Source organism: Papio anubis, chromosome 2 (genome assembly GCF_008728515.1).
Source record: "Papio anubis isolate 15944 chromosome 2, Panubis1.0, whole genome shotgun sequence".
NCBI lineage: Eukaryota > Metazoa > Chordata > Mammalia > Primates > Cercopithecidae > Papio > Papio anubis.
Window position 1 is genome coordinate 77,145,993 of NC_044977.1, and position 27,718 is coordinate 77,173,710.

General features: G+C 37.8%; 1 pseudogene; it reads left to right on the forward strand.

Annotated features, from left to right (window-relative positions):
• Nucleotides 1-8,087: 8,087 nt before the first annotated feature.
• LOC110742485 overlaps nt 8,088-27,718 on the forward strand; it is a 31,061-nt pseudogene continuing 11,430 nt past the window's right edge.

The window sequence follows — 27,718 nt, forward strand, 5'->3', positions numbered from 1 at the left end:
TGATTGACAGCTAGGGGAACAGAACACTTGAGCTCCTGACTGGGCTTTGCAGAAGCTGGTTTTTAGCCAAACGTACAGGTAGATATTGATTACAACTATTTATTATGCATTGAAGGGATAATGGAGAGTACTCCCTCTCCACACCCCACCACCTATGGGTTCCTTGAGAACAAGGCTTAAGGCTCTATCCTTAGAATTCAGAAGAGTGTCTGGGTTATTCAAGAAGACCTGCTGATATCCAATGTTACTTCCTATCTCCTTGCAGTGGTGGAAATAAAATATGAGTATTAAACTCTATAGGCACCACCAAAGAAGTTTAATTATACTTATAAAAAGAAAGAATGTATATGATATTTGCAGAATCTCTCTAATAATGTTCTCTTTGTTTATGCTTATTTGCTGTTTAATGTTTATATTCAGAGAGGAACTTGCCCAAGTGCCTCAAATGAGATCCAAGAGTTACGATTGAATACCATCATTGCCTCACATTTCTGTTTCTGAGAAAGTCATTAAAAAGAGGGTGGGTGGGCCGTTAACCCTCTGTGCCCACCAGTTTATCCAAGTTACTCATAACTTGGGGAAGTAGTAGTGAGGAGAGGGGGCTTTTGAGAGTGCTCAGGCGTTCAGAACAACCAGTTCAACAGAGGGCAGAGGTACTGGCCATAATATATCAATGATGATTTGCATTGTCTGGGAGCCAGGATAGATACGCAATTTAAATAATTTTTTTTGACGTTTGATTGGTGTCTATCTTGTCTGTTTGCATATGTCTCAAAATTGTGTTTGAAAGGATGAAAGTCAGGCTCATCCGTAAAGTGAAATTTAGTTTTATTAAGTTTTAAGGCATTTGTTTATCTTCACATTCACTTGTCATACTATTTCAATAAAAAGTGTGTAGTTCAACATCTTCATTAATAATATATATTAACAAATTAAAGTCAAGGAAGGTAAAGCAGCCTTGTCCAAACTAGCAAATGACAGACCCAAACCCAGTCCTCTTCATCCTCGGGCTAATGTGCTTTCTCCCTGGGTCAAAGTTTTACTTCAGAATAACCCTGGTTTTGTCCAAGATATGAGTAATACAATTTTTAACAATCCTGCAAATAGGATTTTTTAAGGCATTGAAATGCACAGCAAGGGCTAAGATATTATACACCAGGTGCTTTCTTCATTATGTCTGAATCATTCTTTAGATATAGGTTAAGCTCTGGAACAGCAAGTCTCCTTACTTCCAACACAGAAACAGGGCCATGCATCAGGAAGAAAAGCTGGAGGTAGCCCCAAGGGCCTTGATCAGTCTGAAGCTACATTCATTAAAAGAATCATTTATATCAAGCGGGTGCCTATTTCTAAACTTTTTAGAAAGTTAAATTGCATATGTTTTAAAGTTAAATTTTTGCCCTTGGGAAAGAGTTTGTCCTGTTTTAAACAGGCAGTGTATACTCTTTTCATACATGTTTTTGTTTGTCTTTCTGGTTTCTCAGCATCCTTTGAGAATTTGACCCTGACTCTGACCCTATGTGTTCCAGAGGGATGTCAATCACGGAGTCCAGAGTCCCTGACCACAGCTTAGGTGGAGGACTGAAGATTTGACTTGATGGCAATCAGAATCTCCCTCCAGAATTTTGAATCTTGGGGAGTCACATACATGAGGTGGTTGAGGATGGAAGACCTGATGGCAGAATCATGGAGAGACTACTTGTGAGTTCCTGCCATCAGGACCCCTCAGGATGCTTATCCATGTCTTTTCCAAAACCTAAACCTTCAGCTCTCCCTTCAATTCCACAAGTTGACTAGTATCTTCTTACTTGTCTGTCGATTTATCTGCCTATTGCTTAAGTTACTGCAATGCATTGCTGTTGCTTGCAATCAAAGAACTCTAGCGTTGCTCAACTACTGAGTAGGGATGTGATCCTGAGCAAGTTCCTTCCCCTCTTTGAACATCAATATTCTTATCTACATAATGGGCATGATAAATTAGGTTGGATGTCTCTGTACATGAATAGATGTGACAGTATAAATGAGATGGTCAACAAACTTTTAAAACAATCAGTATGTTAAGCTTTGTGCTAAGCCCAGGGAACCACAAAGATAAATTAGACAGTCTGTTAAGATTCCACTCTGTTGTTCTGGGCATCTAACTTTTTATATAATTAGGATAGCAGCCAGTAATTGAAAACTTTCTCTGTTGAAATAAGAAATTTTACTCTACAGTTGGACAGAAATGGTGGGGGACCACAAAAGGGCTCATAAAGGGAGATGTCTTGAGTGTGAGCATTTGCTGCAAGCAAGCCCCTTGGTACCTATAAGCACTTCTGACTCCCCTGATGAAAGGATGAGCACATTATTGCTGGCTTGCTGACTCTATAGCCAGTGATTCTTTTTCCCCAGAACAGCTCCTAGCACATATCTCAAAGCCTTGAGCCTTGACTGATCAATGCTTGGCTAAGCCACGGCAGTCATTGGTGGTTTGGCACAGTTTTATTCTTGGCACTGACACCAATGATACCTTGCAGATTTCAAAGCTCTTACACACAGCTAGATACTTAGCCTGAATTCAGAAAATAAAGTAAGAAATACCACCTCATCACCTTTTCTATTCTTCTATGCAGACCCCAGATAATAACCACTGTGAGTGTATAGTTGAAAATGTGGTTTATGGCCCAGAATCACCTCACCTGACATCCAATTCTTCATGCACCATCAGCCTTAAGAGGGGGAATATATAAGACTGAGCTTTTCTTCTGAATTAAAAAGAAAAGTTAAGCTATATTGAGCATCATATTTTACATATCTTATCTTCTTTTAACTCACAAGAACCCAGTAATGTAAGCATTGTTACTACAGTGTTTCATTTGCGGAAACTGAGGCCAAGGATCTACAAAGAGGCAATACAAAGATTCAAATCCAGACTCCCTGATTCCAGCCTCTTGGCTTATCTTAACCACTATACACTCTGCCTCTTGCCTCTCTTCTTGGTAATGGGAAGTGGGTAAGGAAATAGCTAAATAATCAGATATAATATTAATAACTGTTCTTTTGTTCTCTGTTTGGCATTATTATGCAGGATCTGTAACTCATGACCCCGATAACATTCTTACCTGAGTATAGGAATAGAAATAATGTTCACCTTAGCCTTCTATTTCCTATGTCTTCCGATATTCAACTGTCAGTTACCTACAGTAACATTTTGAATTCCAGATGGTCTCACTCTAACATTCGGGGAATTTTGGAGCCGAATTCTTCTTGGAGCCAATTTTCTCTCTTCCTCCTTTCACGCTAGGGTAGAAACTCCATTTAATATTGAACTGTGCAGGACCTAAATAGAATATCAAACCAGATACTCAGGCTAAATCTTATCATGCATTAGAAAGTTGAACATATTTTGAGCAGCTAATTCTCTGCTAGTCAATTGTACTGGCAGAAAATATCCAATCACACCTCCAGGCTAGAATAAAATGAGTATACAACTGAGGAAAGTCCATGAGAGTTATTACTATACTAACTATTGGGTTTTCTTGAAGCCTTCTAATTTCCTCCTATTACAGTCATTACCACTTAGTAAGAACCAACTGTGTGCCAGGCACTGTGCACAATTCTATACAAATACCATTGCACATATTCAAAAGAACAACAAGAGATAAATAATAGATATCTCTATTACCATGAGAAAATTAGGACATAGAAATTAGCCCAAACAAATGGTGCAATCAGGACTTAAACCCAGGTAAGTGACTCCAAAGCCTATATTTCTAAGCACTGATCTAGATGACTTCTACTCTCGCAAGAAAGGAAGCATTACTAGTTTCATAAATCATTCCACCTATGTGCTCAGTGTCATGCACTTTACAAATATTCAGATAAATTCCACCTCCCTCACTCCCACTTATCAGGCAATAGAGGAAATGTATAAAAATATCCAGCCACATTTGTCAAACATGATCTGTTTTTCACGAACACAGTAGAGACTCAGTAGATTTCCACTGATATCAGCTGAGAAAATAATCAATTCTTCTGCAAACTCACCTTGTACATAATGTCATTCATTTGCCCTTGTAGATGATTTAATAGACTTTCTGGGGACTGAACTATCCATCCTATAAAAGGCCAACATTAAGAAATGTGAGAAAGTGCTAGAAAGGTTAGACTTTTCAAAATTAAGTAGAATCTCCTTATGCCTGTGTGAAGTGGATGATTTAATTAATAGAACAGGAATATTGGGAGCTTAAGTTAGACCTAGAATCCTCAGGGATATGAATTCTTGAGTCAGCAAGAGAGTCAGTGCCTCAAGGTTGAGATACCCGTCAAAGCTCTGTCCTCCACTTTTCTGGGGTATAAAGTGTTTTTTTCTCTTTTCCCTGTGCAACAATGGAGCAGCAGATCCAAAATAACTCTATCCCTAGTGTAGAGACCCATCAGTGATGCTAACTCCACTCATGACCTAACTGCTTGATATTTGGCCAAAATTACCTCTTTTTCATAGAATGTAGCTTAGATTTTCCTCCTATGCATTTGCTAAAAGCAAAAGTAACCACCTTAATACCTGTCATATAAAGAAGACATTTTATTGTCTTCAAACAAAATAATACTTAGAAAACAAAATGATAACAAAAATAAAGCAGCCAAAACCCAACAAGAACAAAACCACTATGTGCTCTAGCCATGCTGGGTCCTGACTAGGATTGCCTTAAGCAGGTGTTGGTATATCACCTTACATCATCCCCTGTTTCCTATGAGTTGCTGTGTTGCTGAGTCTTTTATTCAACTATCAAAAAGCCAAAAAGAGAAGTTATGAGGCAGTTTCCGATTACACAAATATGTAATATCCACATTGTCTCTAACAGTTTATTCAGATTGCCAATGACTTTAGATTTAGAAGGTATCATTCAAAATGACCTAGGATTAGGGCCTAGAAGACCATCATTTCCAATGTATCCCTAATAAGGGTACACTGGATAAGCTACAGAAGGCTGAGGGGGTAAGGAAACCCAAAACGCTAAATTCCAGAAAGTGGTAAGACCTTCCTAAGAGAGGAAAACAATTACTTTAACCCTGGTAGAATTGGGGGAGGAAGAAAAATCTAGTAAAATGCTAATGAACATAAACTAGCCTAACTATCAATGAATTTTTAATGACTGTATGCAAGCAGCATGAAAGATTATAATCCTAAGAAAGCTCAAACACAGAGAAACTTTGCATCCATTCTCCAGTTCTTTCCCAGAGGCTTTTTCTGGGTGCTTAAGGGTGTTATTCTGATGAATAGGAGCAGTGCAGGAGAGCTAAGAGAAAGTTACCCAGGTGATCTCAAGTTTTCAACAAGTTGGTTCTCCAACTTTCAATGGTGCTCCAAAGGCTGAATGTTGGGCAGGAGGACTAAAAGAAATTCCACAAAGTTTCTGCTTTAATCAAGCATAAACATTTCCTTTTATTTTTCAACTCTCTCTCTCTCTATTATGTATATATATAAAACACTAAACTACATATTGCATATTATATTTTACATAACATATGTATTATCATATACAACTTAAAAAGTCCCAGCTGATAAGGATGATGTTTTTAAGACATGTAAATATTGTAGGAAATAAATAAATTTCTAAACAGCACCCAAATTCAAAATGCTAGGAGAGGCTCTGAGACAAAAAGAGACCCCAGAAGTCTCACCAGTACTCACATCTCAAGTCCTTGTGAAGTTGAAATTGTTCAGGTGAACTGAATCAAACTAATGCTTCATCAAAGCTAAAACTAGATTAGATTGACTTAGCTCCCAACACCATTAGCCTCACAGAATAAGGAACATGTCATTTTCTGGAGGCAAATATTGCTTATTTATGTCTCTCCTGCTCTTTTGCATGTAGTATGTAACACACAGAAAAAAAAGAGAGAGAGACAGAGACACTGAAGAAGGAAGAACATGTGACCCATGGTCAATATAAGAATCAATAGAGACATACTCAGAGATAAGCCAAATGTTAGCAGTATAACATAGATAACTTAAAGAATGATAAAATGTAGGTTAAAAATCTAGAATAAATGGTGGACAAGATGTGTGAACAGATGGGGAATTTCAGCAAAGTAATAGAAACAATAAAAAAAACAAATTCAATTTCATCATCTTTCAAATGAAGATGCCCAAAGTTATTAAGTAATTTGCCTGAGGTCACATAACTAATCAGAAGTATAACCAAAACTTTAAAAAACTCATTTTTCCCAGATGATCTGCCTCCTATCACACCTCAGCCTCCTGTTTTTCCATCTGTATTTTCTTTAAAGACCTTATTTCTTCCTGTAATGGGGAGCAGAACCCATCCAATCATCTTTTGGAGAGATGAGGAAACTGGGCTTTCCTGAAGCTGTCTGACCTAGCATACCTGTTCATTTCAGCTGAGGAGCGCTCACACTGCTAAGTTCTGAAATGGAAATCTTACTGTAGGTCTGAAACCAAGGTTTACCTATGAAAAGTTTAATTTCCTTTCTCTCTACTAATTTTATTAATGATAAGGCTACTGGTGACCTAGAATAGAAAGCATGAGTCTTTACTCCCTTTCCAGGCTCAAAACCCAGCATAGCAGGTCCAAGCTGTGATGGAAAAATCTGTAGGCTCATGACTCATTTGCTCTTCAGAGGAAGCCCCCAGTTTTCCTCTGAAAAATCTCCCTTACCCTACTTAGAGTCCAAAATGTTGATGTAGTATTGGTTTCATCTCAACTCCAGCTTCTATGGGGGACAAGTTATTTATTTGGCTTATGTGAGCATTTCATTGTCTCCTTACTCACCCAACTACTATGGTTGGATCAAGAATGGGTCCATAGCTAATATGAGCCTTTGAGACACAATCTGGGTTTTATTACTAGGACTTGTGTATTTTGTTGTAAAATAGAGGTATAGTTCCTCTTTTTGCTAAACCTGGACATGTAGAAATATAAGGTCTCAGTTTCCATGAGTTGTATGTAGAAGAATTTTACTTGAGAGTGGTACTAACAGAAAGGGAAGATAAGGCTAGAGGGAAAAAGAAAGACCCTGTTACTTGGTAGCATTGCTGAATCAAGCATAGACATTTCCTTTTATTTTCAAACTCTCTCTATATAAATATTATATATATAAAACATTAAACTATATGTTACATATTATTTTTTACATAAAATGTATATTATATACAGTTTTAAAAGTCCCAGCTAAGCAAGCCACATGTAGAAGAATGAAATTGGGTCCCTATCTCTCCCTTTATACAAAAATCAACTCAAGATGGATAAAAGACTTAAATCTAAGACCTGAAACCATAAAAATTCTAGAAGATAACATTGGAAAAACTCTTTTAGGTATTGACTCAGGCAAAGAATTCATGATTAAGCATGCAAAAGCAAATGCAACAAAAACAAAAATAAATAGAGGGGATGTAATTAAACTAAAAAGCTTCTGCACAGCAAAAGAAATAATCAGCAGAGTAAACAGAGAACCCCAGAGTGGGAGAAAATATTCCCAAACTACGCATCTGAAAAAGAACTAATATCCAGAGTCTGCAGGTAACTCAAACAATTCAGAGAGAAAAAAACAAATAATTCTATCAAAAAAGTGGGCAAAGGAATGAATAGACAATTTTGAAAATAAGATATATAAACAACCAAAAAACATATGAAAAAATGCTCTATGGAAAACAGTATGGAGATTCCTTAAAGAACTAAAAGTAGAACTACGATTCAATCCAGCAATCCCACTACTGGATGTCTACCCAAAGGAAAAGTCATTATATGAAAAAGACACATGCACACAATGTTTATAATGGCACAATTTGCAATTGCAAAAATGTGGAACCAATCTAAGTTCCCATCAACCAAGTGGATAAAGAAAATGTTGTATATATACAACCATGGAATACTACTCAGCCATGAAAAGAAATGGAATAATGTCTTTTGCAGCAACTTGGATGGTGCTGGAGGCCATTATTCTAAGTGAAGTAACTCAGGAATAAAAAACTAAATACCATATGTTCTACGTGGGAGGTAAGCTATAAGAATGCAAAGGCATAAGAATGTTATAATGGACTTTGAGGACATAAGGGGGAAGGGTGGGAGGTAGGTGAGGGATAAAAGACTACATATTGGACCAAGAAGCAGCTTCTCCACTCCTTCTGGAATCTCCGCCTAGTTCAGCCCGCTCAGTTCCTCGAGCTTCTCCGAAGTGGGCAGGGTGACCTGGGTGGAGGCTATGGCAGGACCAGCGGTATGGGAGACATCACCACCATCCTAGTCAACCAAAGCCTGCTGAACCCCCTTAACCTGGAGGTGAACCCCAACATCCAGGCCGTGTGCACCCAGGAGGAGCAGATCAAGACCCTCAACAAGTTTTCCTCCTTCATCGACAAGGTTAGGTTCCTGGAGCAACAGAACAAGATGCTGGAGACCAAGTGGAGCCTCCTGCAGCAGCAGAAGACGACTCAGAGCAACAGGGACAACATGTCTGAGAGCTACATCAACAACCTTAGGTGGCAACTGGAGACTGGGCCAGGAGAAGCAGAAGCTGGAGGCGGAGCATGGCAACATGCAGCGGCTGGTGGAGGACTTCAAGAACAAGTATGAGGATGAGATCAATAAGCGTACAGAGATGGATAATGAATTTGTCCTCATCAAGAAAAATGCAGATGAAGCTTACATGAGCAAGGTACAACTGAGTCTCACCTGGAAGGGCTGACTGAGGAGATCAACTTCCTCAGGCAGCTGTATGAAGAGGAGATCTGAGAGCTACAGTCCCAGATCTTGGACACGTCTGTGGTTCCGTCCATGGACAACAGCCGCTCCTTGGACATGGACAGCATGATGGCTGAGGTCAAGGCGCAGTAGGAGGAGATCGCCAACTGCAGCCAGGCTGCGGCCGAGAGCATGTACCAGATCAAGCAGGAGGAGCTGCAGACACTGGCTGCAAAGCACGGGATGACCTGCGGCGCACAAAGAGTAAGATCTCCTTGACGTACTGGAACATCAACTAGCTCCAGGCTGATATTGAGGGCCTCAAAGACCAGAGGGCTTCCCTGGAGTCCGCCATCGCAGATGCCGAGCTGCGGGGGGAGTTGGCGGTTAAGGATGCCAACTCCAAGCTGTCCGAGCTGGAGGCTGCCCCCTCAGCGGACCAAGCAGGACGTGGCGCGGCAGTTGCCTGAGTACCAGGAGCTGATGAAGGTCAAGCTGGCCCTGGACATAGAGATCGCCACCTACAAGAAGCTGCTGGAGGGCGAGGAGAGCTGGCTGGAGTCTGGGATGAGAACAGGAGTATCCATAGGAAGACTAAGAGTGGCTATGGAGGTGTGCTGAGCTCGGCCTATGGGGGGCTCACAAGCCCGGCCTCAGCTATGGCCTGCGCTCCAGCTTTGGCTCTGGCGCGGGCTCCCGCTTCTTAAGCCGCACCAGCTCCGCCAGGGCGGTAGTTGTGAAGATGATTGAGGCCCGCAATGGGAAGCTGGAGTCTGGCCCAAGTGAACAGCTGCAGCAGCCCCTCTCAGCCTGCCCCTCCTGCGGCTGCCCCAGAGCCTATGAGGGAGGCTGCTGTGCAGGGAAGCATAGGGAAAAGAAGACCCACCTGAGGCTCCGCCCTAGCCCTCAGCCCACCCTCAGGGGAGTTTACTACCTGGGGCACCCCCCCTGCCCATGCCTCCAGGTACAAAATAATTCAATTGTTCTTTTTTTCCCCCGGAATAAAAGCTCAGCCAGCTCTGCCAGAAAAACAAAACAAAACAAAACAAAACAACAAAAACACTACATATTGGATACAGTGTACACTGCTAGGGTGATGGGTGCACTAAAATCTCCGAAACAACCACTAAAGAATTTATCCATGTAACCAAAGACCACCTGTTCCCTAAAAACTATGGAGATAAAAATAAAAATTAAAAAAGTCCCAGTGGATAAGGATGACATTACAGTCATGTAAATGTTATGGGAAATTAATTTTAAAAATTATAGACAAAACCCAAACTCCAGAGAGGTGTTGCACCAGCTCTAATCCTACCCAAATTCCAGTGGAGTGGACCAGGGTTACGCACTGGATGTAGAGGCAGTCAATGCATATGCAGGCTTCCCAGTAACACAGGCTGGCCCCCGAAAAGGAACTGGACTAACTAGATTCTTGCTCTTGATAATTTGAATTTTAAAACTTATAAGAAATGAGGTGATTGGCAACAGGAACTGAAGCTTAAAGTATTAAATAGATTTTTTTAAAAATATGAGAGTATAAGATAGATTTAATCCTCTGAGATAGAATTAAGATACAAGAGGTCATGGCAATCCCAAGTTATGAAGAAGCAGAGTCCATAAGGAAGAAGAAGTCATAGTCTGAATAGAAAACATTCAGGGAAGAAGGAAGGAATAGGCAAGTCAAGAGTGCGAGAAGAGAAGAAAATTAGTAAAAGCAATAGAAGACCATGTGTGTGGTCCACAAGAGAGAAAGAAAGACTGAAAAAGAAATAAGGTCTGAGATAATACTAAGCATCTCACTAGATTTAGCTTGTCTCCAGCAGCTCATGTTTTTGGATTCTGGTAGTGGCTAAGGGCACTGGCTTTTATCTCTGTAGTTCTATAATCCCATCTCAGTTCCTTTACCTACTAGCTTTATAATCTTGAGCTGGACATTTAATTTACTAAAATTGCCGTTTTTCTCACCTGTAAAAATGGGATATCAATATACTAGCTTCACTGGACTATTAAGAGGATAAACTGATCTATGTAAGGGTCTTGGCATCATGATTGGCACATGGTGTGCACTCAATAAATGGTAGCTATTTTTATTCATACTATTGTTTTTATAATTATTCATTTAAATATATGTTAACATTTTCATTCACGATGATGAGTGAAAATAAAACCTCTGCATCATGGAAGCAAAACAAAGCATCTTATCCATGGAGGTTACATGTAACCTTTCCTATCGCATTTATTACCTTCACAAAAATCCTTATGACAGCTTGCTATTCACTTTATTTGAATTGTCTTAATTAAGACTCTATTTCTCATATCCAAAAATGCATAGCCAAAGCCAGCAGCCTGGCAGAGTGAAGAAGATAAAGAATTCAGAGTCATGCCTTTGAATCTAAAATGTCTTCTTTTGACATACATGCAGCCAATAAGTATATGAAAAAAAAAAAGCTCGCATCACTGATCATTAGGGAAATGCAAATCAAAACCACAATGAGATACTATCTCACACAAGTCAAAATGGCTATTATTAAAAAGTCGAAAAATAAGAGATGCAGGCGAGGTTGCAGGCAAAGAGGAATGCTTATACACTGTTAGTGGGAGTGTAAATTAGTTCAACCCTTCTGGAAAACAGTGTGGTGATTTCTCAAAGACCTAAAAACAGAAATACCATTTGACTCAGCAATTCCATTACTGGGTGTATACCCAAAGGAATATAAATCATTCTATCAAAAATACAGATGTATACATATGTTCATGACCACACTATTCACAATAGCAAAGACACGAAATCAATCTAAATGCCCATCAATGGTAGACTGAATAAAGAAAATGTGGTAAAGATAGCCATGGAATATTGCGCAGCCATGCCAAAGAATAAGATCATGTCTTTTGTGGGAATATGGGTGAAGCTGGAGGCTTTTGTTCTTAGCAAACTAACGCAGAAACAGAAAAGCAAATATAGCATGGTCTCACTCATAAGTGGGAGCTAAATGATGAGAGCACATGGACACATTGGGGGTGGTAACAGCACACAGTGGGGCCTACTGGAGGGTGGAAGGTGAAAGGAGGGAGAGGATCAGGAAAACGAACTAATGGGTACTAGGCTTGATAGCTGGGTGACAAAAGAATCTGCACAACAAACTCCAATGACATGAGATTACCTATATAACAAACATGAACTTGTACCCCCTGAACTGAACATAAAAATTAAATAAATTAATTAAATATCTTCTTTTGAAACATTTCTCAAACTTTCCATGCCCCAGTTTGCTCATCTGGGAAATAAGTACATGAAAAATAACATAGATTATGGAAATCTTTTTTGAGATCATTAGAAGAAAAATACTAAATGGAGTCATCAAAGCATTATATTTATTTGTTCATAACACTGTGACCATTATTTCTATCATCTATGATTAAAAATTCTAAAGCATTCATATTTAAGAAAATATGTATACCATAGTGGTGGAGCTGAGAATTCAAAAATATTACTTTTACTAATAACCTCAGTTAAGAAGTCAGACAGCCCCAGGCATTGAGCCATCAGCAGAAAATATTCCAAGTTAGGTATTTAGACAAAGAAATCTGATGCTCCATGTACTCAAAATTTATTTTCCTCTTGTTCTTATTTTTGATGAGCTGATCAAAATAAAAGGTTGTGTCTCTGCCATTTTTCAGTCATTGAAAAATTGTGACTCAGAGATCTTAAGATCCAAAGATAATTGTGCATATGGTGATCTTTCCGCCTTCTATTCCATTTCATTAATTTATTTCTGGAAAAAAAATGAATGAGAAATCAACAGCAAAGTCTAGACTGAGTTCCAACAGCAGTCATAATTGTGAAAAATACTGGACCGAACTGTTACTGTTTTATAACCATACATCAACAAAGCTCAGTAAATAAGCATGTCAGTCATTAAGTTCACTAGACAGAAGAGCCTCTGAGACTTAAAGGGAGCCCCCAGTGCCCACACACTCTATAGACTACAAGGCATCATTTCCCAGTGGAGACAAACATCAGACTTGGGATTAGAAGAACTCGTTTGATTCTTGGTGCTAACCTTTCTTTTCCTGATTATATACAATTCACATCACTCACTGGGCCTCCACCTTTTCATATAGGGTGAAGGTAGGGATAATATCTTCCTTGTTGTGAGGTTCAAAATCAAAATGAGAATGTAAACATGTCTGAAAAACAGTAATTATGTGATGAATGTATGTTGAATGAACTAGGCTGTACATGAAGGGAAATACTATTAAAAAGAAATATTCAAGAGAGCTGAAATTTCAATAAGAGTTTTCACAAATAGAGCTAAAACATACCTATTGGGATTGATACAAATTCCCTAACTTCTGTGCCTCGATTTCCCATATGAACAACAGGTACAAATGACAGGCCCTGGTTATATTATTACACACAGATACATACACACACACACGATAAGCAAATTAGTGCTAAATTTCATTTAAAATTGCCATATTCAGACATTCAATAAGCCGTTCAACAAATATTTCTCTATCTTCTACTACACAGTTATCTTCTACTATGTGCCCAGCACTGTGCTAGTCACCAAGGGCAAAGAAAAGCACAAGACTCAATGTCTGCTTCTCTTAGAGTCTACATTGTAGAATATTTGAACAAATAATTTGAAGACCACATGATAAGTGGTGACCAGGAAGTACATGAGTCGTGTGCTATTGCACAAAGAACCCTCACCCTCCTATTTATATTACCATGAGAGTCCCACAAACCTAAACATTTCTGTGCTTTGGCTTTTCTAGGTAAGAGTTAAACCTATTGTCAGAGCCTAGCGGTCTCCTTGAGCTCAGTTGTCTGCAGGGAATGAGAGTCAGAAGTGACATCTGTCACTGCAGATGACACTGGCTGTCAGAAACAATTGCATCTTTAAGAAAGGATGAAGAAAATTCTCCCGCATGCTCCCAGGTGGGTGTGCCAGGTGTAATTGTTATGCAAGAGGGGACTTTTCAAATCAGCAGCTAAACCAGAGCTCAGAACAGCCTGGAAAGCAGCAACCCATTGTCAGGTGGCTGGCAAGCCTCCCTTTTGGAAGAATGCATATTCCCCCAGTGAGGAAATGCGCCTTGTTTGTATCCAGTAGTGCATAGATCTTTTTAAAAAGATGTACATATAGAATTCTGTTGTTTTTGCCTACCTACAATTTATCAACCCCATCTTTAGTAAAAGTACTCCAACTGTCTCTAGGAAATCACTTTCCTCATACTAGCATGATGTGATTTTGCAAGAAATGGGGCACAGTACTGGCTTCTGGAACACCCCATCCTCTTTACTCCATTAATTGTTATAGGGATATAACAGAGACCAAGACAACTGATTCAACAAAGTTAACTCTAGCACTGTACCTTGAAAAACTAAGAAATAAGGTATTCCAATTCTGAACTTAAAACTGAATCTAAGACTGAACTCATTTGCAGCCATCCTGACACCCCATTAGGACAATCATCTAAGAATGGAGCTAACAAAGAACAAAAGGCAGTCAAGAGATAAAAGCAGGTTGCTGGATCCTGAAGAAATAAATTTTTAGCTTGAAGCTAGCTCATGATGCTTAAAGCTGAACCAATTTTTTTTTTTCAAATGAGTTTTAATTGGATCTTCTGTTACATACATTTGTGAAAAATTTGATAGCTATGTATGGCACATATCTAATCATGATTAGGGCAAATGCTTTGGATTACTGGATAGCTTGAATTGTTTTATTTATCTCCTTTCTATATCATCACCATTTATGAAATAGCAGAATTCATACCCAGAGTGGTGTAATTCTACAGCCCGGATATGTAACAATTCTGTTAAACTTGCCTTCCCATAAACCAACTTCATTAGTCATCCCACCCAAGGACATTTGAAATTTAAAAGATGACATTTAGTTAGGAATTAAATATCCCAATGCATTCTCTTAACAATATTTGTCAGATGATTGAAATGTCTTCCTTTTCTCTCTTCTTGTTTATTGCTAAATCGAAATATATTCGAACAATCTTAAGAGAAACATTATAAAATGGTTTTCTAAATTGTACTACAGCCAGAACTTCTCTTCTCCTCTTGCACTTCAGGCCAAACATTTACAAAAAGGCTAGATTTTTGGCAAACAGTTTAAGAATCATATTAGTAAATGACCATTCACTTCTACTTTAATGTGTATGGATTTTCATAAAAGCAGGTAGTGCTGAAATACCTAGGGGGTTGTAGAAGTCTCTGCCTCTACTTGGGCCTGGCTGGAGCCCTCTATCTCTATGCCAGTCAAAAAATTGATCAGTGAGAGCTTTCTGACTGCCCATAATGACTGTAGCATGACATATGGTTTAAACACATAGACTTTGAGGTTAGACAGTCCTTAGCTCAAATACCTGCTCACAAAACTAATAATAGTGGAACCTGGACAAGTTACTTAACCCTCCTAAGCCTCAATGTCCTCATCAGTAAAATAGTTATAATCATAGGGGCTATCACATGGGATGTTGGGAACATTAAATGAGAAAATATAGGTAAAGAGCTTAGGAACAAAGGAAGGACTCAATGAAACTTTAACCAACATTAAAATATACAAGAGGCTGCCCTCTTAGTGTAGCCAGCAGTGCATCAGTCTCATAAGACATGTAATCTATGCTTACAGCCTTTAAGGAGTCTCACTTCATCACAGTCACACATTTGATCACATTTGATTATTTAGAAAAGAAGGCTCTAAGCCCTGACTTCGATGGTCCATTTGCTGTGAATCTGAGACTGGAACCTTCGTCTCTGAACTCAGAGTTTATCATCTGTCTCTGTGCTGTAGCAGCTCCTCAACAGGACTCCTTTACAGTCAGAGAAAGTACAGACTCCTCCAATATTTTCATATGTAAAAATATAAGAAATGCCAACGTATAATTTTAAGTAATGATGTGTATATGAATATGCATAATTTTTACATTAACAATTCACAATGTACTTCAGGCTATGTGGTTCAGTGCTGGGACACTAGCATAAAATTGATAAATGAGCCTCCTTTTTGATCTTGAAACTCTACGTCTGTGACTATAAGATAACCTTAGTACCACATAATCTCAAATGACCAAGTTTCAGATCCTTCATGAATGTGAACCCCAGGTACCGTGGCTTTTCCCCGATCTTTACTTCCCTTACCCACCCCATGCTAGTTCCATATCACCAGAAACGTAATTTTTGTGTAAAGGAAAAATATTGTAGCATCACAAATTAACTGTTTATTAACCAAATATGCAAAGCCCTATATTTTTCTCTTTTGTTCCTTTAAAAACTGTTGTGTTATGTAACATTCAAAATAAAGCAAAAGGTATGAAATAAAATACAAAGAAAACTGCGTACTTATCCTTTGGCATAAGAAATAAAACATCATGAATATACTTGAAGCTTCCTTTCATTACATTTTCTTAAAGTGGGTCTACCCGAGTTGTGGAGAAACAGAAGGCATAGTATAGTGGGCATTTCACTCATTCCCTCAAAATTATTTAATCCACAGAGAAAACATCTCCATATGAAGAGAGATAAAGCTTTTGTCTAATACTGCTGGGGCCGTAAGGCTTCCTGGCTCTGCAAATCACACTCCTCTTCTCCTGATCTCCCTCTTTTCCCTGGGGCTGAGTAAACACCCGGAGCTGCCTTCCACCCCCACTCTAGAGAATGCAGCCTGAAACACTGCAGTACTAAGTATTGATCCTATGGCAATCATCTCTCAAGCTGAGACAGATCCTGGTGGGACTGCCTGAAAATGGCAAATCATCAAATAATAGGACTGGAACTAGAGTTTAGGTGCCATCTAGATCCAAGCTTCTATCCATAAATCCTTTAAGTTCCCTTCAGGTTTTTCAGAAATCCCAGTGTGTCAGCCACTATTACAACAACAACTTTAGCCTGGGAGATTAACCTGAAAAAGCGTATCTTCGGGCTGGATTCATCATGATCCCCATCTCTGGCTATCAGGAATGACTATAAGTCATTAGATATTGAAGTTGCCTGACATGTCCTTAGTCATACTCTTAAGCTTTTGTCTCAGCTGGAGAATGAGAAATGAGTACAAACCTAGGGTTCAGGGTAAGTGTTTAAATCAATGTAACGATTGTGTATATATATATATATTTTTTTTTTTTGAGATGCCACTCTGGGTTTCTAGGTCCTGGTGGGTGGACACCTTATTTACTGAGAACCCACTAAGAACACGATACTCAGTGGTATCTGATATACCAAAAGAAATGGAGAATTTTGTTAATCTTTTTTTTAAAATTTCTAGCCACAGAGTTTTAAGCCTTTTCAGTTGGCCTTGGAAATTGCAATAACATCTGTGAAATCACTTTATGGACTCAATATATCTATGCTAATGCAAGGGATTTTCCCTGTTATCAACAGCAATTTTTGTTGACTTCTGTGTAACAAATCATCTCTGATCATTCTATGCAAACATCCTGTGGCCAACAAAAAGTAGGAGAGTGGTCAGATTTGTGACCCCTGCGGAAGCCAATGAAGCAAAAATGTGTCTCCTGGGATATAAGTTTCCAGAAAGGCCACCTCAAGTACAATGATTAAGTGTGCCTGTGCCTTGCTGAAAGTATCTAAGAGCAGTATATATCGCAAAAAGAAATAGTAAACTCCTGTTGTGATGATTTGCCTATGAATTCGTTTCTTTTTAGTAAACAACTGGTTCTTTGTAAAGATGCTTAAGACTATCACACTTCATTAACATCTGGCCCCTTCAGTTTGTCATTTGTTTAACACCTACTATGTCCCTATCATGATACTAGGCACTACAGGCAATGCACCTATGAAGCACACATTTCTCAGTCAAAGAAACAAGTTATACTCTAATAGTTACATCCTAAACCAAGAATACAAATGCCTGTAATTCAAAAAGGGATGTCCCAAATGCGATTCGGGGTTCAAAAGATGAAGAGATAGATCATGCAATTGATGGCTTCAGGGGAAAATTTTAAAAGCTTAATGAAGGAGCTTTATGTAACATGGACTTTGAAGGATGGATAGAATATTGACAGATGAGGAAGAGACAGACATTCTAATCAGAGCAAACACCATGAGCAAGATGCAGAGATTTGACGTGTGGGATACTTCCAAGAAAAAGCAAATAATCCATTTTAATTAAATCACAGGATATTCACTGGGAAGAAATGGAAAATAATGACAACATCAAGAAAACAACAGTAATAGAATAATAATGACAGTAAGCACAGTAGCTAACATTTATTGAGTGAGACATGGTTTTAAGTTATTTTTACTTAGTAATACACAATCATAGAATATACGAGAAAGAAGGCACATTTGTAAACTGTGTAGGTGTATCCTTTCTTGGTGTCAATTTGTCAGTATGAATTAACAGACAAAAGCCCCCACATACATATATACATTTAGACCCACCAGTCCCACATAAAGAAATTTGCTCTAAGGTAATAGTCATCCCAGTGCAGAGATATAGGTACAAGAATGTTCACTAGGGTATTGTGTATAAAATCAAAAAATTGTAATCCTAGTTGCCCAACAATAGACAATGGTGACATCGAACTTCAAAAACTTTCAAAATAAGTGGTTGAGTCAAACAGAAGATTTATTCATCTGTTTGTTTAACATAATCTCAAGTTATAAAACTTATTTTCTATTTGTATATCAAATGGAAAAAAATTCTGGAGGAAAATAAGCAATAGTTCTAAAACAACGATATATGGGTATTTTATTTAAGTTGGATGTTTTGTTCACATTTATTTTCTCATTTTTCTTCAGTGATTGTGTATTGCTTTTCTAACAAAAGAAGATTAAAAGTATGTAAATAAAATAACCAGATAAAATATGAACTTAGGCTATTGAGCAGCTAGATCTCACTCTATATGCTTCCCTGAAATCACTGGTAACTTATCCAGATGATCTTAGGGCTTCCGTGGATTTGTGGACCTGGATGGCAAGGGACAAGCAGCACTTAGACTTTTAACTTATTAGCAGGGAACCTGAACCAATACATCAGGTGAACTACATCCTTTGTCATTCATGAAACTCTGTGAGTTCCCTGTGTAGGTCATGCAAAATTAGATTGGAGGTATGGGTGGATGGTCACTAAATAATTTTGATAGAATCTGAAAATTGAGAAGAATTTTGGAAGATGGTAGATTAACAAAAAGACTTTCAGATTGGTGAGAAAATGGTAATCTACAGAAGGAAAACCAGATAAGGACCTGGGGATGCTCATTGTTTGACATGGACTGTTTTCATTTATTTCTTACCCAAATTTCATGAACTAGATACTATTATCCCAATCTTAGAGGTGAGAAAACTGACTTTGATTATATCACATTTCCAAGGTCACCCAACAGTAAGCATTGGCATTTGCATAGGATCCTGGCAAATAGAAATGACAGAGAAACAGATTGCAGCTCTGTATAGGAAAGAATGAGTATGAAATGGATCTCTGCTGTGCATAGCGAAGTCCACACCATTAGAGGCAAGCAAGCACAGCTTAGGTACCTAGCAGGCGGTGATTCAGAGGAGACCACGTCGCTGCTGGTGGTTGCATCATTTGAACATACAGTGCCGTACAACCCTAAGAATCCTATCTAGCCTTCCAGCCAGGAATAAAACTAGGTCTTCTCATCTTAACATTCAGGCAAGAAGAATTCAGAATCTCCCTCAGGGGCCTGGGAGTCTTAGAACTGACAAAGGAACATTTTCCACAAATTTCTCCTTTATCCCCACTACTGTAATATTCTTTCTTTTTCTTTTTTATTCTCCCTTACTGTCCCTTGTCCAAATTGCTTTATTTCATATCTGATTATCTTACTCCCCTCCCACTGTTTTGTCTCTTGTTCTGTAAGAGACATACTCTAGGATGATTTCATTTTTCTCTTCTCACTACTCTTTTGAGACACTTTTAACCAACACATATTAGCAAGGATACAGAAAACAGTATACAATGGAAGAAATAATGTCATAAAACACTGTTAGAATCCGTTCAGAGCTTTTTGTTCATAGGACTCAAAGCCAAGTTCTGTTATTTTCTCCCAGTCAACATCCTGGAAGCCATTTCGCAACATTATAGCAGGAATGGTAATCAGAGGCCTAATATAATCTTGTGAATTAGAAAAAAAAAAAAAAGACTAATGGGTAACTGGGACCCATGAAGAAGTGCAGCAACTCACAGTCTTCTCTCAGATCTTCTCCATAGAAACAAGAGTTTGGGGTGGTCCTACTCCATTAATTCATTTATCCATTAAGCATCACATGGCCATCTATCATGTATGTAGCAGATTCTCTGCCAAAGAAACAGAGATAAGTAAAACTTGGAAGAACAAAACTGAACAGAGAGGTTGTAGGAGAAGAATGGCCTCCAGCAATAAATTTATAAATGAATGAATCTCACAAGTAGAAAAGTTGGTGCTTGTGGCAAATTTCGAACACAGTCAAAACATGAATGTGTTCAATCCTTCCAGTGATCCAAGGAAAATATTAATCCCCATTTACAGATGAATTAAATGACATTCCAAGAGGTAAAAAAAAAAAAAAAACCCTCAGAAGGCCACACATCCCATAAGCAGAAAGGCCTAGGTTGGAATCTACCCCCAAATCCTAGGCTGTTTGCACTACGGGTGAGATGAAATGAAAGAGAATTACCTTCACACTTTAGGGAAATTTGTTTTCTTTTCATCACTTCAGAAAGGTATATTTTATTACTAATGCCCCATTTGATGCCTTGAGTAAGCAGAAAAGCAAGATAAGAAATAAAGGGCCATACACAGTGGCTTACACCTTTAATCCCAGCAGTTTGGGAGGTTGAGGCAGAGGATTGCTTCAGGCTAGGAGTTTGAGACCAGCCTGGGCAGCATTGTGAGGCTCCACCTCTACAACAACAACAACAACAAAAACCGTTAAATATTAGCAATGAGCAGTTGCTGGGAGTAGCCTGTAGTTCCAGTTACTTAGAAGGCTGAGGCAGGAGGATCACTTGAGTCCAGGAGTTTGAGGCTGCAGTAAGCCATGATCATGCCACTGTACTCCAACCTAGGTGACAGAGTGAGACCCTGCCTCTGAAAAAAAAAGGAAAGAAGAAAGAAAAAAAGCTTAAGGAAAAAAGACAGAACTAAAGACAGGATGGGGAGTCAAACAAAAAGTAAACAGAGCATGAATCGATCCTGTTTCCCTTTTCCCACACCTTTCCCCCGTGTGCAGTGCTGCAAGATGGCACTCCATGCTCATGGTCTCTCTGCTCATGTTGTCTTTTTTCTCATCCTAGAATATTCTTTCTATGCATTTTCATCCTGTTAATGAAGGAAAATCCTGATTAAAACTCTGATTTTAGTCAAATTGTTACTTAGACTATACCTGATTGTTTTAGTTCATAGCGACACTGTTATTTTCTGAACCAAAGTTCTCATACACACTGTTCAATCCCGCCATTCAAACCACCTTAAACTTATACACAAACATAGCATGTCTCAACTCAATCTGAGTAACTCAGAAAATAGACACCTTGGTTTTTCATGTTTTTAATTATTTCCCATTTTGTAGCACAGTCCTGGGCAAAGCGATTTGAAATATCTATATCTATATCTATCTATCTACTCTCTATCTATTTATCTAGTTGCAGGCTTGTTCAACCAAAGTTTGTCTCCAAAGGCACTTGCTATGATTGGTTTCAGCAAATAAACTATTCCCTTTGCACTAGTTACTTTTTTCTCATTATGTTGAGGTAATTTTCATTATAGTACTTATAAAAGTCAAACATTATAGCATTTATTTTGTACTTTATTGTCTGTTCCCCATACATCAATAGAATAGACATTCAAGACAGTGGAAAACTTGCCATTTTTTACTGTTGTATTTCCAGTGCCTGGAACTGCCTCTGGTACCATAGTACATGCTCAATAAATATTTACCAGATGTGAATACAAAATACATAACATCTACCAATTGCAAATAAACTAATAGAACCTGGTCTAAGGAAATAACTGGCATTTCACAGGTGAAAAAATTTGTGAGGCCAATAAAAAGGTAATCAATCTCATCTGGAATGAAGAAAATGTCTGTACTACTAGTACTGTACACCCTGTCCCTACTCTGCTCATAGATGGGGACTATTTCTCACCACATCTGCCCATCTGAAGATGGAGCTTGTTCTAAAAGAGTGATCCTCCCATGTGAGAGTTATTAAGAGAATCTGACTGAGGAGGCCCAGGAGAGTATTTTTTTAACAAGCACCTTAGATGACTCTGGCTCTGGCCATTCAAGGATCTCTCTTTGGGAAGCACAATTAACTGATATATTGCTTTTAACTATAACTAAACATATTAATTGGGCAGGGTTAGAGGAGAGGTACTTGTTAAAAACAGAGATTCCTGACTACTGTTGCTTCTTGTCATAGGTGCTCATTAAAAAAAATTTTTTCCCATGAACTTTTTAAGGATCAATTTTATAATGATTTTTTTTTCTGCCTAGGGAAGCCTAAAATCTAGTGAGATTGTAAGAAAACAGCTTTAGTTAGCAAACCTTCCTGCTTCATCTTCACAAATACAAATACCACTTACATACTGCAAATAAAATTAACTACCTAGGAATTAACCAAAGAAGTGAAAGATTTGTATAATGAAAACTATAGAACACTGATGAAAGACATGGAAGAGCACACTAAGAAATGGAAAAATATTTATGTTCATGGATTGGAAAAATCAATATTGTTAAAATGTACATACTACCAAAGCAACCTACAGATTCAGTGAAATCCCTATCAAAATACCAATGCCATTCTTCATAGAATTAGAAAAGAACAATCCTAAAATTTATATGGAATCATAAAAGACCCAGAATAGCAAAAGCTATTCTGAGCAAGAAGAACAAAACTGGAGGAATCACATTAACTGACTTTGAATTATACTAGAGAGCTATAATAACCAAAACAGCATGGTACTGGCATAAAAACAGATACATAGACCAAGGGAACAGAATAGAGAACCTAGAAACAAATTCACACACTTACAGTGAACTTATTTTTTACAAAGGTGCCAATAATATAAACTGGGGAAAGGACAGTCTCTTCAATAAATGGTTCTGGGAAAACTGAATGTCCTTAGGCAGAAGAACAAAACTAGACCCCTACCTATCATGATATACAAAAATAAAATCAAAATGCACTAAAGACTTACATCTAATATCTCAAACTATGAAACTACTACAAGAAAATGTTGGGGAAAATTTCCAGGACATTGGTCTGGGCAAAGATTCTTGAGCACAGGCAACCAAAGCAAAAATGGACAAGTGGGATCATATTAAATTAAAAAGCTTCTGCACAACAAAGGATACAATAAAAAAAACTGAAGAGACAACCCACAGAATGGGAGAAAATATTTGCAAATTATCCATCTGGCAGGGACTAACAACCAGACTATATAAGGAGCTCAAACAACTCTACAGGGAAAAAATTCTAATCAATCAAAAAATGGGCAAAAGATTTGAATGGACATTTCTCAAAAGAAGACATACAAATGACAAACAGACATAAGAAAAAGTGCTGAATATCATTGATTGCCACAGAAATGCAAATCAAAACTACAATGTGATATCATCTCACCCCAGTTAAAATGGTTTATATCCAAAAGACAGTCAATAACAAATGTTGTCGAGGATGTGGAGAAAAGGGAACCCTTGTACACTGTTTGTGGGAATGTAAATTAGTACAAACTACTATGAAGAACAGTTTGGAGGCTCGTCAAAAAAACTAGAAATAGAGCTACTATATGATCCAGCAATTCCAATGCTGGGTATATACCCAAAAGAAAGGAACTCAGTATATCGAAGAGATACCTGTACTTCCATATTTATTGCAGCTCTGTTTACAACAGCCAAAAATTGGAAGCAACCTAAGTGTTGATCAACAGATGAATGGATAAAGAAAATTTGGTACTTATGCACAGTAGAGCATTATTCAGCCACAAAAAAAATGAGATTCAGTCATTTGCAACAACATAGATAGAACTGGAGGTCATTATTCTAAGTGAAATAAGCCAGGCACAGAAAGACAAACATTGCATGTTCTCACTTATTTGTGGGATTTAAAAATCAAAACAATGGAACTCATGGAGATATAGAGTAGAAAGATGATTACTATAGGCTGGAGAGGGTACTAGGGGGATGTGAGGAGGCGGGGATAGTTAATGGGTACAAAAAATAGGAAGAATGAGTAAGCCATACTATTTGATTGCACAACAGGATGACTATAGTCAATAACAATTTATTTGTACATTTTAAAGTAACTAGAAGTAAAATTTGATTGTTCATAATACAAAGGGTAAACACTTGAGGGGATAGATACCCCATCTTCCATGATGTGATTATCAAACATTGCATGCCTGTATCTAAACATCTCATGTACCCATAAACATATACACCTACTATGTACCCACACAAATTAAAAATATTTTTAAAAGAGAGTGATCTTAATGAACTGAATAATTATAAAGTCATGTGTGTTAAATATATGTTTCAGATTGTTCACCATTTAGACTGACTTTTTCCATTATCTATTCCAAAATGTCTACACATTAAACACACAAATATGTCTTTAGCTTTGTATAGATAGTTGACTATAATTGTTGTGAGCACAGACTGCCCGGGGTTAAATCCTAGCTCTGCCCCTAGCAGGCTGTGTTGATCTTGAGCAAGTTCTCTAACCGTTCATGCCTCAGGTTCCCCACAGGGTTGTTGTGAGGATTAAGTAAGTCAATACATGTAAAGTCTTTAGAATAGTAATGAGTTCCCCAATAGTGTTTCTGTTATATCATTAACCCTCAAGGTAGTCATAGCCCAATAAATGCACATCCTCAGAGGAAAGAAAAAGGTTGATATTGAAAAAGACAAACCAACTGATTTCTTTAAATTGTACCAATGCATATCAGCATCTGTACTAGCTAGACCTTGCTCGCATAATAGTGACTGATATTCAGCATTTACATAGTCCACATGATGTGTTACCTAGGTTCTCAGTTCCTCTCCAAAATAACAAGGTACTCTTCAAGCCATCCAGTGAGATGAACTTTGGGTGATTTTTTATCACTCTGGAACTAGTAAAGAAAATTTCAAGTGGCAACCAGCACTATCTTTCAAATGACTTCTCAGAAATGGAAGAAATTACACCATTTCCACTTCAAATCATTCTCTAGTGATGTGAAGCCAATTCTAAAAATAAAACCAGGGTCACTAGGAGAAAAATTCTAAAAGCCATATATATGACACTTCCATGATCCTAAAGATAATTGATCCAATTCTCCCACATTCCTCCAAAGCCGCAGGGTTTTGATAATTCAGTTTCTAAAGTAAAATTGCAATATGGCTTATCCTAAACAATATTTTTGGCTGCACACAGGTTTTATATTTTATATAAATGGAATCTTATGGATATATTTCTGCTACTAGTTTTCTTACCCAAAATTATATTTTTGAGATTTGCCCTTGTTGATTCATATAATTGTAGTTTATTTCATTCATGCCTAGTTTTCCTTTGTATGAATTGACTGCAACTTATTAGTTATTTTCTTTTTGGTGAACATTTGTATTATGTCCAGCTTTTTATTATTTCAAACTATACTGGTAGAATCTTTCCTGTACATATATGTGTTAAAACTATTTTTATTTTTAAACAAGAGAATGAAAACCACAAAATTCAGAAGAGTGTTTTCTCTTGGAGGTGAGGAAGGGAAACTGGCATCAGGGAGAAGGATGCAGACCCAACAGTGGTGTAATGATGTTCTGCTTTCTTAAGGCGACTGTGTAAATGGGGTTTACTTTATATGTGTGTATTGTGTGTATACATACAGATATACATAGACACGTACATAACACATATATACTTTTATTTTGAGATAATTCAAAATAATTCATATGCAGTTGTAAAAAGTCATCCAGAGAGATTCTACATATCCTTCCCCAATTTTCCTCCAGTGGTAACATCTTATGTTTCTATGTAGTACAATAACACAACCAGGAAATTGATATTGATATAATCAATACATCTGGTTCTGATTTCATCAGTTTTACATATACTCATTTATGTATGTGGATGTATATTTTCTTCTATGCAATTTTATCATCTGTGTTGATTCATATAACTTCTGCCGCAGTCAAGATACAGAAGAGTTTTATTATAAAGATCCTTCACGCTACCTCTCACATAGCCGTAGCCACCTCCCTCCCTTCCCATCTTCCTAACACCTGGCAACCACTAATATATTCTCCATCTCTATAATTTTGCCATTTTAAGAATGCTAAATACATGAAATCATACAATATGTAACTTTTTCAGACTGACTTTTAAAACTCAGCATTATTTCCTTGAGATCCATCCAAGCTGTGTGCATTAGCAGTCAATTCCTTTTTTATTGCCAAGTAGTATTCCATACACATACTTTTAAAAGTACTGTTATAAAAAAGGAAAATGTGATAGTTGCATCAGAGGGTAGAGTTAAAACAGTGAGATATACCAGTGAAAGAGTATATATACCAGTGAAACCACACTTGCTTTTTAAATCACCTATTTTAAAGCAAGAAAAAAAAAATGTGTCATTGGTTGCCTGGGAATGTGTGAACTGAGAAGAACTTTACGTAGCTCAGGAGTCTAATAATTTGATGTCTGTTAATATATGATCAGGTCACTGTGACTAAGAATTGTTCAACCCTGTGATCTGGAAAACAAAAACAGATTTTCCAAAGAAAGTAAAAGGATAATGTTCATTATCTTGATTCTCTAGGAAGGTGATCTGGTAAAGTATGTGGGCTAGTAACTTTAATACAATTTGGAAATCTTGATGACATGCTTTAGCCAAGGGGGAAAAAATGTTCTTTAAGGCTTCTGCCATCCCATCATTTTTATTCATTCATTCATACAAGAATTTGTCCATTCATTCATTTGGCAAACAAGTCTAAAGTGCCAGCTGTTTACCAGCGTATGATCTAGTTCTTGCCACCAAGTAGCTAAGGAGCTAATAAAGGAGAAAGACTAAAACAGTTTCAATTCTCTCACCAAGCCATACGCTCTTTGCCAACACCAATATTTCTCTCTAGTTTACAGAGGAGAAAACCAAGTCACAAAGAAGGGAAGCTATTCATCCAGGGTCGCATAGATGGAAATTATAGGTCACTTAAATTACCAATGCAATATAATATTTGCCACGATAACATTGTCATAGAAAAGTGGTTTTAGAGAAGTGTTCCTCAGACCCAAGCCTCAGAAACCTTTAGGCACTTGTTAAAATGGAATTTCTGGGGAAAGCTGAGACTTTTATCAAGCTTTTTAGGAGATTCTCATGCACGTAAGTTTGGGCACTGCCTCTGGAGAGTTTCTACTGCTATTCCGTTGCTGGAAATGAATTTCCTTTAGCAATATATGGGAATATTAGCTCTGGTTATGTTTTTATTTAAAGAAAGAAATGAAAAAGTCAATGTCAACCTACATGGGCCTTCCCTTCCTCCATTTTTTCCGTTTTCATTTCATCTCTTTCTCAAGAATACAGTGAAAATGGCTTCCATTCATCTCTTTCTTTTGGCATTGCATCCATACAGCCTGATTTCTCCACTACATGAACATCTTGAGAAGGAAAAATAGAGGGCATCGGACAAATGATAAAAGGAAGAAATCTTAACCAGGTTGCTAGGACAACAGCTCAGTATTTTAGGGATTGGGGTGTGGATCTCTGTCATCTGCTCCTATCTAAGATTCCTACAGGAATATTTATCCAGAATAATAGGTATTGCCCCACCCAGAATAGCATAGTCTACCCAGACTGCCTACGGAAGAGGTTTTGTGTTTGTTTTTATAAAATCTCCTCTGAATCTCTTGGGTGGCACAGTACCAACTGTCATGGTGCCCATATCAAGGCCATGCAGGCAGAGCTAAAAGAACCAGACCACTTGCTTTGTAATTCAGTCAGTTGCAGAGCACCAAACCACAGAACAAGAAGGCTCATCTCTTTTGTGCTTTCTTGGTCAGAATTCTCTCTGTCTT